This window comes from Euprymna scolopes, chromosome 18 (genome assembly GCF_053919585.1).
Source record: "Euprymna scolopes isolate OS-2025 chromosome 18, ASM5391958v1, whole genome shotgun sequence".
In the NCBI taxonomy this organism is placed as follows: Eukaryota; Metazoa; Mollusca; class Cephalopoda; order Sepiida; family Sepiolidae; genus Euprymna; species Euprymna scolopes.
This window is the reverse complement of record NC_136499.1, coordinates 30,730,052-30,747,148: the sequence shown is the minus strand read 5'-3', so window position 1 is coordinate 30,747,148 and position 17,097 is coordinate 30,730,052. Positions and strand designations below refer to the sequence as shown.

General features: G+C 33.6%; 1 protein-coding gene and 1 long non-coding RNA gene across 5 annotated transcripts in view; one reads left to right on the top strand and one right to left on the bottom strand.

The window, feature by feature from the left end:
- LOC145297558 (uncharacterized) overlaps positions 1–17,097 on the bottom strand; it is a 653,359-nt gene that overhangs the window by 427,626 nt on the left and 208,636 nt on the right. The gene's annotated exons all lie outside the window — the stretch shown is intronic.
- The window catches only part of LOC145297560 (uncharacterized), a 46,904-nt gene that overhangs the window by 1,104 nt on the left and 28,703 nt on the right, over positions 1–17,097 (top strand). The window lies entirely within an intron of this gene.

Here is a 17,097-nt window from a genome sequence, read left to right as displayed (position 1 = left end):
AATATTTAGTCCTCCCACTGCTACCAGTTGACACCGGGACCTATTCTACATTTTCCGACGATACTTACATTACACCCATCGTAGCTGGTTATTAGCTACATACACATAACAATCTTTTCATTACCCGATTAGAAAATATTAAATTCTCCCTTCTCCAAATTAGACCCATCTGATTGGCTGAGACTGGCCAATTCTATTATTCCAGAATCCACTTCTTCATACAAAAACGAATGCACAGGTACCATTATTTATTTTCTGATTTTGGAGCGTCTTTACAACCCTTACATGATCCTATTTTATTTTATTTTTTTTTTATTTTGTTTACGTTTGTTTATTTATTTATTTTACACATTTACTTTTGCTGTGGACGATTTTACTTTTATATTTTCCTACGCTTACCTAGCCTTCAATCATGTCACTTATTGTGTCTTCCGCTTACAACAAGTACACGATGCTATTTTCTGGTTTTGTTTTCGTTTGTTGACAGACAAACAAATTTGACATACATTTTATTCTTACATAAAACATATTAGACCCAAAGGCTGAAATAAAAACAGAACAAATTTCATTTTTATTATTTTTTCATCATTTTTTATTTAACTAAATTTGCGCCAGTCGAGGCCGCCATTTTGCTTTTATAATTTTGCTTTTCTAAAGTTTGACAGATTGGCCTTTTTATGGCCAAATTTGGTAGGATAAAGTCTTTCTAACAGCTCCTGGCCAGATGTGGCAACAGTACTCCATCCTTGCGCGTACTTGGCTCTTATACAGGTAGAGAAGCAGTGAGATATCTACTGGAGCGGTAGAATCAGCCCACCATTTTTCCAGTAACCTTGGCAACGGATTTGATGCATGTCCCTCGCAATGTAAATACTCCTGACTAACTTCAATAAATACTACTCCTATACTGTAGAGATCTCTAGATGCTGGAAAGCCTTCTACTCTAATAGATTCTTCCCTCAAACTGCTAGATTTAAAAATTCCTTAGGTCCCTGCTTCCATGACTGTAGTGACATGCAGAAGTTCAAGTGTAATGTGAACAGATATCTCGTTACTCAACTCGCTACATAGTATCCATGCATATATGGCTCCAAAAATAGCACCTTACATCCAAGTGGCAATGTGTCTTGTTTGGAGGTGAACGATATTAACAAATAAATAAGTAAATAAATAAAAAAAATAAATAAGAAAGAATTTTGATTCTTTGATTTAGAAACGTTAACCCTGATATCATGACATGTTAGAAAAATTGAACATCAACAGGCAACATTTACTGATTATTTGTACATTTATGGCTATAATCACATCAGTTTCCGAAAGATCACCTAGGTTAAGTGACGTTGAACCTGCTTGGTACTTAGATGGATGATCATTTGGAAATACCAGATGCGTAATACCCAGTACTAATATTCTTACAAACCAAAGACTAGCTACCAATCTAAAACTACAACCAATACTCCTGGGTCGTCTATTGTGATCTGAGATACTGGTCAGGTATGACAAATTGAGTCCTTATGTTGGTATTCACAGGATCAACTCTTAAACTAAAATAACCAATCATAATGAATTTTGGAAAACAACTACTAGGCTTTAGGGGTCGAAATGTGGGTAATATTTAGTTTAATGTAGTTTTGCGAAAAGGGTGTAACAGAATGGAAGCCGTTAATTCAAGTAACTTTAATTTTTGTGTAGTTTTAACATTATGTACAAGGCACCAATATACACTTCGCAAATTTTAGTTTCTTTGAAATATTTAAAAAGGTTTAAAAGGGAACATAATTGTTATACCGGCCTTCCTTGAACAGAGGAATTTATACCGATTAGCACTATAAATAGCGCTAGTAATTCCAACACCGGTGAGAGAGATGCGACTGCACTTCAACTGCTAGCCGAGTGCTCAGCAGATATACACGCTTTCCTATCTTTATACATCATTGTTAATACACTTGTTGCTTAACCGAACCTCGACTTGATTGTTCTTATTTTCACTGTTGTTCCACGACACAACAATAATATAGGTAGAATCTCCCATTTGTAAAATTCTAATATTTCAGATATGCTCCATACACATTGAACATCAATGAAATAAGATTCCCTGAATTTCGCTTTCTTAAGCTTATCCCTTAAATTTTAGATATTTAATAGAATCAAAATTATGCAAAAGATTTTGATCAAAATTGAAATAAGAATCTTAGGTATAAGCTTTAGTATCATTACATGTTGATTTTTCTCTTGATTCAGAAAATGTTCTATTGAAGCTAAGGTGGGATTAATTCCATATCTTTAGACGAATACTCTCTCTATATATATGTATCTATAATATACAGGTGTGTGTGTGTCTGATCACGAATAGGCTCCTATATGGTTGACTATTTTAAAAAACTGATTACATATAATGATAGAGGATGTATCAAGACACAGAAATGGGTATGTTTGATCTGGCAGAACGGTGGTTCATTAAAATTGTGGGGTCTGCGTTCGCGCCTGGCCTCCATGGAATGAAAATAGCACGAACTTTAATAAAGACTTTTCATATCTATCTGCGTAAGTATACTTTGATAATTTATGTTTCAGTTTGAAGAAATATGGTATAATAAAATTATGGGGTACTCGTTCGCACCTGACCTCCATAGAATGGAAATATATCACAAAGTTTAACAAGGTTTTTTAATATAGATCCACAGAATATTGTGATAAGTGTTTCAGTGTGAACAGGTATGGTATAATAAATTATGGGGTTTATCTATTTTATTTTTACCTTCATCATATTTTGCTTTGGTTTTGATACCCCCAAAGTCGAAGCTATCTGTTTACAACCCTTCCTTTTCATAACCTATCATACTTTCCTAAACAAGAGTCCATTTTCTGTAGGCTGTTTTTGAACCCAGTCAACGACGGATACTTTTGCTAGGATATATATAATTTCAATGGAATAAAATGTGGAGTGGATCGAATAACATAAATCAAGTTAGTAAGACTTCTCAAACCCTTTCTAAAAAGTAAACCACTTTGATCTTAACTCGAAGGGTTCTATCTAATTATTTCCTGCATGGAGGAAACAAGTAAATAGGAACTAGGCAAATGGGAGGACAGATAGATTGTGAATGTCAATGTGCCGTCTATTTAAGCTTGACTGTCTGTCTCCGGCACGAGAGTACCAAAAATAAACATGACGTCATACCTTAGTGATAATTATTGTACAGTATGCAATTCTCACAGCAACCCACTCCCCCGAAACCACGCCGCACAAACACTAACCATTGTAATTCTCATCTTGATCTGAAGCAATGTGCATGGACAGCACTTTGCTGGCTTTTATAGACGAGCAGGACTTAACAACTGACAACCACTGAATAATTACAGATGCGAGAAAGGACGAAGGTCAAGAATTTACTCTGGTTCCTAAAATATGAACTATCCACTTAGAGATTAGATTTTTTTTTTTTTTCCCCTTTTTAAATATTAGAGACGATTTACAATTATAATAATACCAAAAAAAAATGATGAAAGAAAAAATTAAAAAAAAAAAAAAAAAAATGAAATATTTTATGACACATCAAAAATTTTCATAGTGATTGCAACAGGTATAAATGTGCAACAAACTGCCCTTGTGTCTCATCATTATTCGGTTCAACGTTCGTTTTACACGTTGAGTGATTTTTAGAAATCGACTCTCAAACTAACCATTTCTGGTCGGTTCTTTATATGACATAACCTTGAAAAGCAACCGATTTTCTTTGGAAGTCAATTCCTTAGTTGATGCAAATTTTTTTTATAGGATGGAAACCTTTCCTGACGCCTTACAAAAATATTTTTTTCTTAAGCACATCTCAAAGGAATGTTCTAGATTCCACTTATTTTATATAATAGCATTCTTTAATTTTGTATTGAATACTTTTCATTGTACACGACCAGAGCATTTTTTACGATCACTTTTATGTAATCTTTTTTTTTTTTTATCGTACATGTTTTCATTCTACATGCACATTGTCAACTATCAACTAGATAGCTGTAGGTTCGATCGGAGCATAAGGAGGACATGAGTCTAGTCACACTGAAGAACTGTGATGCAGTGAAATAATTTTCCTGTGGATGTTATACACGTCTCAGGATGGGTAAAATCAATCCCTCAAATAAAACAGTGTCACACAATTTATGCTCCATTATCAAAATTATGTCTAGAATCCTTATTTCAATTCATTCCAAATGTCTAAGATTAAATTTGATCCATAGACACTCTTAATAGATTCGTTATATTTCAATTTCTTCTTAAGACACTTAAGCTGAAAGCCTTCAATTTCAGATATTTTCTAGAATTGAAATCATGCTTTAATCAAAGTTGGAATGAGGATTCTAGACATAAGATTCAGTATCATTATATCTGGGTTTTAATTTTTGTAAGGAGACACAAGTGGTGCAAAACTATCCTGTTCAAATAATTCATTTTACCCGTCCCAAGGCAGGTATTCTAGTAAGCTGAAGTGTTTATATATAAAAAAATTTAAAATATTAATAATAAATGTTATTGTGGCAATTTCAATTATATAAATCAATTTAGGTGCTAGTGTATTTGATCAGTACCAAATTCCTGTTCTATAAAACTTCATATTTTAAACAGTGTAAGCCAAAGAACCTAAGCTTATCCTGTACCTCTACAAGACCATTTCCCCATGCATGGGGCATTGCTACCACATATGAGTTGGTGCATCTGTCACTAGTCTCTCACTACTAGACAGGGTTAAAAAAAAAAAAAAAAAAAAGAGTTGCCAACCTAATAGGTCCTGTATTATCAACCAAACTGTCCAATTGTCGAAATGTTGTAGCTCTGTTTATTTTACAAGTATTTTAATGGAATATGCTATCTGCTCTGATGAACTCCAAACACTTGTATCCTTCAAGTAAATACCTTCGACTAAGCAGACAAGCAGCAAAATCCCACCCCTACACTGTTGAAATCTCTTGATGTTGGAAAAGCTTTTACTCAAAGCTCCATTCCCTTGAACTGTTATACTTTGGAATCCCCTTTCGGGTCCTTACTTCCTTGACTGTACTGACATCCAGAAGTTAAAGTGTAATGTGGCCAGACATCTCACTGCCAAACTCCCTATGTAGTTTCTCGGAAAATTTGGTCCCAAATAGCAGAGTGGCATTATGACTTGTTTGGGGTTAAAAAATACTTTAAAAAAAAAAAGTTCCATTGTAGTGTGTGCGTTTCCAAAGAAAATACAAACAAAAAGTGAGCTTCATTAATAAATATATACTCTTATAATTTTTTTTTTTTATATTAATATTCGTATTAAACGCCCCCCCCTTTTTTTTTTCTATTTATTTAAAACGAAAATACATTCATCTGAAAAAGATCTAGCTAATTTGCATATTATTTTAAACATTCATTTTAATTAATTTCCCATTGTTTCTTCAGTTTTCTTATGAGATGATCATCTTTAGTTAACTATTGCGCATAATTATATTCATGCAGATAATCTATATGATTTATACTTGCGTAATATTTGTGTAAAAAGGTTATAGTAAACACAAACCTCTTTCTATATATATTTATACGTATGTATATATATTTGTTTAAAAAGTTTTGCTGACCAAACTCCAAGCAGTTTTTGGTCTACAAAGATGAAATATATAGGATATTCAAACCCATGCACAACTTTATATTTAGGTTATAGCCAAGGAAAATCAGTGAGAAAGTGAAAATATTTTTAAAAAAATGTAATTTGCCAGCTGAAGGTCAAACGGCAGCATTACGAATATGCATGTGTAACGTAATAGCTAATGGTTCATGTTTTAATTTTTAGCCTTGCAGCAAACATGCTTTCATAGCTCAGGCATTAACGTCAAAGGAAAAAGTAAATCATAGGCTAAACATTTTGGTTTCGATTCTTGGTGGTGGCACAAGAGTCATTTTTTTTTTTTTTTTTTTAAACTTTTTAAACCGTTACTATATATTGGGTCTAATATGATATAATAATAAATACAAAATATGTATTGATCAAAATATCAAATTTAAGCATATTTTATGACCGGGCAATGTTGGGCGGTCTGCTAGTTCATTATAAAACAAAATAGAACCTTTTCTTTTTTTTTTATATATATAAATGAACAATTTAACAAATATCTTTGGTTAAATATAACTTTACTTAATTTAGTTTATTTCCTACAATAGTGTAAAGTGTAATAAGATTATTAAATAGATCACCTTCTGTGTGACCGTACTGTTATCGCCATATGAAATTATTCCAATGAGATTGCAATGTTAAGGATAAGGCACCAGACATGGTTTTAAATCTGATTTTGCAGATCCACAATTTTTATTTAGAAATCCGGTTTTTTTTTTCTTTGTTTGCATTTTCTTCAGAAAAGAGCACAGTAATTTCAGACGATGGTACATTTCTCCGGCTTAAACCATCTAAAATAATATCATGTGATTTCAAGTTTTACAGAGCAGGAATTTGGTATTAATCAAATACGCCAGCACCCAGAACAAATCACTACAAACTTCAGTCTAAACAAGGGCAGATAACTCGTATTTATATATAGATTCGACCGTTGGCTCCGAGAGGCAGAGGAGACTCCAGTAACATATTAAGAAAACAGAAACACTAAACTGAACTTGTTACTTAATATGAAGCAAGGAGTCAACACAATTCTACTCCTTACACCTCCCTAAAAATAGATCACAGAATCTGTTTTGATATTATCTTTTGGATTATATGTCATAAACATAATAGGGGTTAGTAAATATTGAGACAGGGGAAATGAAAGGATATCTTTGACAATTTTCCTCCCTCCGTATCATTGTATGAACAAAACAGTTACTAGCAATTCAGGCATTAAATCTACATCATAAAAGTTTTCTAATGGGATTTGCACCCAGGCAATGTTTAACAGCAAGTTCTTTAACTGCTGCAAGTTATGTGGATAAAGTTCCGAAGAAAAAATTTCTCGAGTTAACAAATCTCAAAGCAGTAAAGGATTTTGGTAAATGAAACCATTCCATGAAGAGCAAACTAGAGCCACAAAGGTAACGGTTCTTGATTGATCTAGAAAAAGGAAGAAGAAAGTCCCGTAGGATTAAGCCCCCCCCCTCAATGATAAGATCCAAGTGTTTCCCAGTTGAAGACTGAAGATGATAGTTTGACCTATAGTAAAGACCCTACCAGCGTATCCTTTCCTATCGCCACATATGCACATATTATCCTTCCCTTATTTTATCTTTTAGTCCTCACATTCCATGAGCGATATTTCTGAAAAGGGGGAAGAATTACTATTTTCTGGGTCAGAATCTATCAATATAATACTTATTGTTGGTTAGTTTTGAACTTTTTTTTTTAAAGCTCCCTCCATCAAGTAGCTTCATGCCATGTCTGGAGCAATTTCCATTAAAAAAAAAAAAGACGTGATTTAATTGACTACTCACTACCTACTTCTACCAAATTACAATTAATATAAACTATTTCTGAAACGGTTTCAGTAATAGACATCATTTCACATTACTACATTGAATAAGTAAGTTATATTTTCAAGAGAATTTGTTGGTTTGTTTGTGTACAGTCTAAATTAACCAACTGTCATCAAACTTGGTCAAAATATTAGTCATAATTCAACTTAAACTAATTCTAAGTTGGGTTGACCAAGGTTGATGCCGTCGACACTTCCCTGCAACAGTTGCAAAAACCTAATGTTGTCACCTCCCCTTACAAGGATATACATGCAACTGAGGACTGCCTGTAAATTTTATACTCTCATGGAACTTACTCCTTTGGAAGAAACTGGTTAAACCCACATAGTGTCGTTTCCATTTTCCATTCCATATCAAGGTCAAAGGTCTAGGTCTCAGAAAAGGTGAAAGTCACACTTTTGGCGATGATAATCTTGGTTCTGTTTATCCTGGAAATTAGCTACTTCATCCATATATTAATTAAGTCTGACCCCCCCCCTCTCGCCAAGCAGGTTAAATTGCCTTCCTCCAAAGGAGAAATTTTCATGAGAATATCAAATTCACAAGCAGTCCCCAATCGCCTATATATTACCGTTAGGGGAGATGACGACATTGTCCTCTTTCATACAGCACTTCATATTCCTAAATGGTCACTCATCTGGTACTAACAAGGTTCAACGTTGCTTAACTTGGGTGATGTAATGAGAACATGCGTGTTAATGTGAATATAGCCAGTTAAGTCCTTCAACTTATATGACAGTGACTTTGAAAATTTTGGTCAGGGTAAAAATTTTGAGGAATTTAAACTTCTGATTTTTCCAAATTTGATGTAATGACAATAAACATTATGCAATATTTCAACCTGATCAGATAGTTTTTGAGTTATCACAGTTTCTATGGCATAACTTTGTGAATACTTTATACAATGTGAAAAGGTCCAGCTAAGATTCTGATCCATCTTTACATGCTAGGAAGAGGTAATATGGTCTTGTGACATCAGGTTTCATATGTTCTGATCCTCTGTAACACAATAAAATAAATATACTAACTAGCGGGACCTGTGGAAATTCCACAGGGGGAATCATTCACATATATATTGATGATGGCATCCTGTAAATGTTCAGCATAAATGGAGACACTGATATTACTGTAGCTCATTTGTTAAAACTGCAAAAATTATTATCTAAACTAGCAGGGATGCCCGGCGCACCCTGATCGTAAAGTACACTTAAATACGATATTTTAATTCTTGCAGATTTCGTATATATATTATAGAGTTAATGCGCCATCGATTTTTATATATTATAAAGTTGTAATTTCAAAAATAAAAAAAATATATCCATATGGCTTGGGTACATCAGCTTGAATCGAAACAAACAAACTTGTGAAAACAATATATATATATATATATATATATATATATATAAATAAATATTTAGAGGTACAGAATTTAAATACAGTTTTAAATATAATGGGTGGAAGTCTCTCGAGAGCTCTTTCAGCTATCATCTCATCAGGAGAAAATCGATAGCGTAAAAATAATACTATGTTGAAAGTAGAGTTCTGATGGGGAACTGTTGAATGTGCCAAAAATTACGGGGACACTAAAATAAAGTTTATTAACGTTTAAAAACGATTAAAATAATGGCACAACGAGAAAAAAACAAAAAAACAAAAAAAAAACGGGAGAAAAGATTCAGTTTTCCAAAGAGAAACAATGCGTTAGATGTTTCTTTCTGCCGGCACGAAGGTTTCCACACCGCAATAGAAACAGACTCCAAAATCTTTAAATGGTTTCTGGAGTCCGCTCTATGTAGCACCTCGAACCATTCAATTTTATATCTATCAGCACAGCACGGGTTGTCAACCAAATGCTGGCCAATAGCAGAGTCCAAGGCTGCAGAAGGAGGGAGACTACCAGACCCCATCCTCCCTTGTCTGATCTTCGATGGAACATGCTGGTTTATACGAGTCAAAGATGCAAGGAGGTTCGCCCAAGATAACCAGCATCGCACTGGCATTTGAATTGATATACAATATTACTATTTTGGATGTAAGGCAAACTATCCTTGCGAAAAGAAGGAAATGCAGGTCTCGTAGTATATACCAAACGCAAGGACACAGAATAAAAGCAGTCATAAATACTTCTGCGAATCTGTTTGGAAAGTCTGTTACTCTTTTCCCCAATCCACGGTAATTTTAAATAAACCGGGCATTTCAAAGGTCTAAACTTTTTAGGGGATTTAAAATCCGCAAACTTTTTGAAAATACAGTCATCAATAAGGTCAAAAGGATAACCATTATTGATATTTCCCTGATCTTATCGAGTTCGGCGTCCAATCTGTTAGGTGAACAAATCATCAAGGCTCTATGTATCAAAGTATTAATTAAGCCGACCTTACGTGATTTTCGTACAAAAATAACCAGTTCACATATAGGCCAGTAAATGTCGGCTTCCTATAAATTGTAGTGAGAAAGCCCCCTTGAACGTTCGACAAGAACATCCAAGAATTGTCCTTCTCACTTTCCATAGTGAACTTTAGAGCTCCATGCAAAGAATTCAACCTATCAAAAAATATCGACGCTTCACTTTGCGATGGAAAAACAACAAAAGTGTCGTCAACATATCTGAAATATGCAGTGGGTTTTGTTATAGAGTTAAACAGAACGGATTCATTGTACCCGACGAAAATATCCGTTAAAGTTGAGGCCAACGGACTCCCCGTTGAAACCCAGTCAACCTGACAGTACATAATATCACAAAAACTAAGCTCCACAGATTTTGTGCACATTAAAATGAGTTCAATAAGAATCTCTTTAGAAAAACGTGGAGCAGTCAGGCGACCATCGTAAAGCGCGTCGGTACATATACGTATAATCTTATCCAACAGTATGTTGGTAAAGAGACTAGAGACATCAAATGAGCACATAAAAGAGGTCTCTGCATTAGAATCCAACCCATGTACATAATCAACAAACTGAAAAGAATCAGGGATACAGTGCGTGGTATATAACTCGCGCACAGGTTGCAGAATTTCCACAGGCCACTGAGCCAAAGAATGTTGTGTCGAACCAATGAAGAATGAGAGAGAAAGAAGTTTTAATAAAAATGTTCACTTCTACCTCAGGTAACTCCAGATAGCTCTGCCAGTACCTATCTCTTTCCCTACTATTATATAAAAGTCACTGCGCGCGTGTGTGTGAGTTCCTCATAGGTTCTGAAACGGCTGAGCTTATCTTTTGCAAATTTCACACAAAGGTAATTTATATTTCTGGAAGTGTTCTTAGATATGTTTTGTACAGAAATTCATCTGATAAGTATTGAAAATCGAACAAAAATCCGATCCTAAAAATAGTCTTTCTTCTCTTAAAAGATAAAAAAAAAATTTATCTATAGAAGAAAAACTATTTTTAAGATCATCAAGCCCAAATATCAGCTGACGTGATACTGTAAACAAACGCAGAAGTTAAATTAAACTTTCACGAGATCTTTATTTATTAAATTAAGTGAAAGTACAGAATAGTTACAAAACACCATCCTCTCCCCAAATTAAGATCGGCTTTCTAAATAATAACGTTATTATTTCAGCACGGTTCAATAACTGCATTAGTACCCAGAACAGTTTTGCACTACGTTTGTTTTTTTCCCCCTTATATTCTTGGAAAGAATCTTAACTTAATTTCGCCTAAATCATCGTTGTAGACAATTTGTGACATTCTTTCATGAACAAAGCAAATACGAGTACTCTAAAAAGATAGACTGTTTTAGAACTTTTCCAATCTAGTTTTTCTAGCCATAACAAAAGATTACCCCACCCCCACCCACCTGACATATATTGTTACAATATAAAAGTAGTTGTTATTCTTACCGGCTGTTGTTGATCATAAGTACATAATTACATCTGATATAGCTTAATTTAGAAATTACCAACCGTATCAATGGTCATCCCTATAAGAGGTCAGTCGATCATGCAAATGAGATCTTTTACTGGAGACGATGTGGATTTTGTAAGATAATCAGCAGTTAAAAAAAAAAAAAAGGAAAAATTCAGTTTGATGATTTTATGTGTTTTATATAGCAAATAATAAGAACTACAATAAGCTAAACAATTGACAAATTTCTATTAATAAAGACACAGGTAACTTTGAATAAACAAAGGCAATGTGGAATATATATATATATATATATATATATATATATATATATATATATATATATATAGATAGATATTATATTACTGATGAGCTGTGATACAGCGAAACAGTACTGTATATAGATGACTATAATGCTCCCTATCTTGAGTTGAGCATATTGGGAAGTGATATACAAACTCCCATCAGCATATTAAGCGATGCTCTTTGTGCAAATAAATCAAGTTTGGGCAATTCACTACCCGCACAGCAGCAGCCATATAGAGTAATAGTGAGAAGCCTCAACTGTCATTTGGCTAGTCCAGTTTCGACCCTGGCTTGAGGTAGTTGCCTGTCTAGTCACACTGATGAGCTGTGATACAGCGAAACAGTACTGTGCGTGGATGACTATATATGAGAGAGAGAGAGATTTCTTGTTGATATTTTTTTTAACGATAAATACGGTTAAATAGCATTTTCGCCTCGAAAATCGTTTTACTTAGAAAATCGCCCATATTTTATTTGGATGTAGATAAATATTTTTATTTTTTATTATTATTAAAACAGTAGTCTACGGACATGCATGTTTCAAGGTTCCTACCTTTCGATTCCTAGACAGTTAAGCTATGCTGAAGAGAGGTACAAATCTCGAAACATGCATGTCTGTAGATTACTGTTTAAATAAAAATAAATACAAATATTATATACTAGCATTTCAGTTCGGCGTTGCCTGGGTGTTTGGAGGAGTATGTTGAACAAAAAAAAAAAAAAAAAAAAAAAAAAGCGGTCAATTTTTTTAAATTTTGACCCCTATTAATATTTATTGTTTTGGGCTCAAATCAAGTTATTAAGTTAGATCCATGCCCAAGGAACCTATATCTAAAATTTCAAGTGTTTAGATCCAAAATTGTCGGAGGAGTTTGGTAGAATTCTCAAAGGTCAAACCGTTGAATTTTGACCCCTCAACAACCAAATTTCTGGCCGAAAACCGATCACAGATTTTCCCAAATCTCAGTACCTTGTATATCAAATTTCGAGTCTGTAGACTGAAAATTGACAGAGTTATTGTGTTGGAAAATGTACACAGACACACACACGTTCACTTTATACATATACATATACACATATATATATATATATATATATATATATATGAGAGAGAGAGAAAATTTGTCCTCAATCCTGGTCATGATTAGTAACCTTTCAGAATAAAGATTTCTAGGATCAATGACTAAAATGAAGCTAAAAAGATTTCTGCTGACTTCAGTCAGACTCCAAATCTTAGATCTCATTCTGTTATAGGAATTGCTACAGCTATAACCAACAATAAAGTCAAACATCATTTTAAGAGTGCATATCTAGAAGATATTTTTCTTTGTGGACATAACATTCTTGATCGATTAAAGATATCCCAATTTTATTGAAATGTTATTAGGTTGGTGCAAAAATATTTTTTGACGTTCACTTCATGTAAAAAAAAAAAAAAAAAAAAAAAAAAAACATTATTTTTGCACCAACCTAATACTATAAGTCCAAAGAGCCGTATGTATATATCTCAGTTCATTGTCTGGTCAAACCTCCTCTTTGGCTACAAGACATGGCCAATGAGGGTGGTTGATTGATCGAAACTGGAAGTCTTTGACAATGACTGTCTCCGCCGCATCTTGTATTGCGGGTAACCTGACCGTGTCCAAACTGCTGCTCTCCAACACCTTAATCTTAAGTCTTTTGCATCTCTCCTGTGTCAAGGATGGTTTTGACATGCATCTCGTCACTTTAAAGGGGAGCTCACTACTCTACTATCTGGGTGATGCAAGCATGTTTGTCGGCAGCTGAAGACCTGGGTATAATTTGTTAACTTAATCGTCGACAGTATTTAATGCTTAGGAGAAAAATTATCAACATATAAAATATTTAATTTAAACTTGAAAACTTTTCTAAATGATATGCCTCAGCTTTTTATGAGGATGAGAAAGTGAGAATTTGGATAAATAAACCTCTAAGTACTTTACGTACCAAGGCAGATCAAGCGCCAGATGATCATCAAACCTTTAAGCTCGACAGATATAAATGTTTAATTCTAGAGCACACACACATTAGAAAAATAAACGGATTCCAGAGACAATATCTTTACTTTCCAGTAAAGATATTGATTTTTTTTTTTTACAGCTGTTTCTCCAATTGTTTATACAGTCATGGTTTTACAAGCAGATCTTGAATCTTTAAAGATAAATGCTTCATCATAAAAGAAAACTATTAAAGAAAACACACAAGGTTTGTTTTTATTTTATTTCAGATAGTAAGTTCTCTCAAATCAATTAACCCCTTTCTAAGGTTTAATACTGGATTTCTATTTATAAGATACATAGATATTCAAGTGTTCAATCGAGATTCTACTCTATATCTCAAGTGTTGAGTTCCTATTTACAATGCCCCCCCCCCACGGAATAGAGTTCGTGTTATGGGGTTAAATGGTAATACGAACGAAGGAACACAAGACTTTTAGGAAAACACATGTATTCACATATATTACAGGCAAAGCGAGTTGAGCAATGCCATTCCTCAACGGTAGGGCGTTTGCACACGACCTCTTTGGCCGAGTGCCACTCTGACTGCCGGGCACCGGTACTCGATACCGGAAGTGACGTCACCAGAGGAAGTGACGTCATGAGATAGTCCATGGAGGGGTAGCACCAGCATCGTTTATGTAACATGTAGAAAAGAAACAAAAATAAAATTTTTTTCAGTCGTGAAGGATTTCTCCTCCACTGAGAGAGAACAAGAAATTGAAGTGCAACACCCGAAGAACAGATACTACACTTTGAGATATTAAATCTTTTAACAAGGCCAACTCAAAAGGGGGGGATTTGGGGGTCATTGGTCATCCTTGTCACCCCAGAACTAAACTAAAGTTTCTTAGCTAGGTTCTTCTTTCACCATAATACCGCATTCACCCTGTCGTACTTGGGGATATCCTACTTAGCACCCAATTTTTTAAAAACATTTTTCATTAGCATAAAAACAAAAAAGATAAAGGTAATGCAATAATTCATTTGTGTTGAGGGCGGGGGGGGGAGAAAAAAAACAGATACTACACTTTGATCTTGGCCAAAAGGGAAATAACTTCTGCTCTTATGGTGTTAAGAGTATCTTGAGCGTTGAGTTAGTAAAGAAGTGCAGAATATTACTTTTCCTTTCCTCACTTATACAATAACATAGTTAATTGGTTATCTTTTTTATTTTCACAAATACTTTAAAATTTATTGATTTTTTTCCTCCTGATGATGATAGTATTTATTTCTTAAAAAAAAAAATGCACGAATTAAAGTATTTTTTGTAATATTTTAAGATAATAAACGTGTAAAGTATGTAACTTTATATTTTTAAATAATTTATCACTTCCTTTCATTATATATATATATATATATATATATATATATATATATAATATTGATGAGACAATTCCAATATATTCCCCTCACTTCTGATACAATTATCGAATCTGTTTCAAATTCCAATTCTTTTAAAACCACTAAATATTTTTAATTTAGTTTTGGGGAGATAACTGTAAAAAGCATTTGTGAATAATTCACATTACAGATTACTTATGTTAGGATTAAGTAATTGAAAAACACATTTTAAAAGATCGTGTCACGCTAGTCTAATGGTTATCGCACTTTATTCACTGTCTTTAGGTTTTGGTCTCAACTCACATTTTTTTTACTTACAAGAAGTGAATTCTTTAGAAAAAAAACATAATACTCGCATACACATATCTCAGTTTCTGTATTAATCAAAATGTAATATTTATGCATATTTTACGAATGGGCAACACAGGACAGTCTGCTAGTATATATATATATATATATATATATATATATATATATATATATATATTAGAATACCTATATGTGTGTGTGTGTGTGTGTGTGTGAGTGTAAATCATTGTGATTATAAATATATATAATATAAAGTTGAACGTCTGTGTGTGTCTGGTCACGAATAGGCTCCTATATAGTTGACTATTATAGAAAACTGATCATAATGATAGATGTATCGGGACACAGGAATGGGTATATTTGATCTGGCATAATGACGATTCATTAAAATTGTGGGGTCTGCGTACGCGCATGGTCCACAAAGTATGGAAATAAATTTAAAAATAAAAAAATAAAAAAAACGTTTACAAGTGTTTTTGATATGGATGTCCATAATACTTTGATAAGTATGTTTTAACTTAAATAGGGATGGTATAATAAAATTGTGGGGTCTGCGTTCGCGCCTGGCCTCCATAGAATGGAAATAGGCACAAACTTTAAGACTTCATATCTATCTGCGTAAGTATACTTTGATAATTATGTTTCAGTTTGAAGAAATATGGTATAATAAAATTATGGGGTGTTTGTTCATGCCTGACCTCCATAGAATGGAAATATGTCAAAGTTTAACAAGGTTTTTTTATATAGATCCACAGAATATTGTGATAAGTGTTTTAGTGAGAATAGGTATGGTATAATAAATTATGGGGTTTATCTATTTTTACTTTCATCATATTTTGCTTTGGTTTTGATACCCCCAAATTCAACCCAAATTTACAACCCTTCCTTTTCATAACCTATCATACGTTCACAAACTAGAGTCCATTTTCTGTAGGCTGTTTTTGAACCCAGTCAACGACGGGTACTTTTGCTACTATATATATATAAATATATATATGAAGTGGTACACAAATCAAACATCAAGTGTAGTTATAAGAAAACTTAAAATATTAACATTTTATCTTCACACATTGTAAACCCGTTAGTGAACACATGATGTGCAGAAGTTATGCTTGTGATAAGAGGGACTGGATTGTATTTCTGAATAAATATTTACAATTGAAATGTTAAGCTGAAATCTCATTGGCTACTTAAGCCTTAGCAGGCTGTTCTCTTTGCTACACGAGATAATAAATATTTATGCTTTATTGAAAAAGGAAATGTAATACCTGGAGACAATGTTAAAAATATTTAACAAGAATGAATCATGCAAGATGGAAAAAGCAGGCCATCGCATGCACAGATATTATCTGTGGTGTCACAAAGTCAACAAGAGTTTATACACAATATGGCGATAATCTTGGCTTAAATTTCAGATGTGGTGAATTATAATTTATATCAGTGAGTTGCGAACATTATTAATCCCTATTGAAAATCGTGCAGAATTTGTGTTGACATCGTTTGACCAATTGAAGGCATGCTTTGTACGGCGTTTCCAGTGCATGGTTTGCAGAAGTTGGAAGCTGAAGGCTCTTTTTGTTGCCTTGGTGATATGATCAGTGCGATGGTGAGGAGGGGGTACATTCAATTTGATCTTCCCTGAAGTATTGCATGGTCAAATTTTGTGAGCTTTTTCATTCATCTGGACCAGTCAGTCATTCTTACTTGTTACATGAGGTCAAGTTTATAACAAGTATGTATGTTTGCAACGTCAGGTTACATACAACTGAATGCTAGATTTTAACTAGCTTAGTT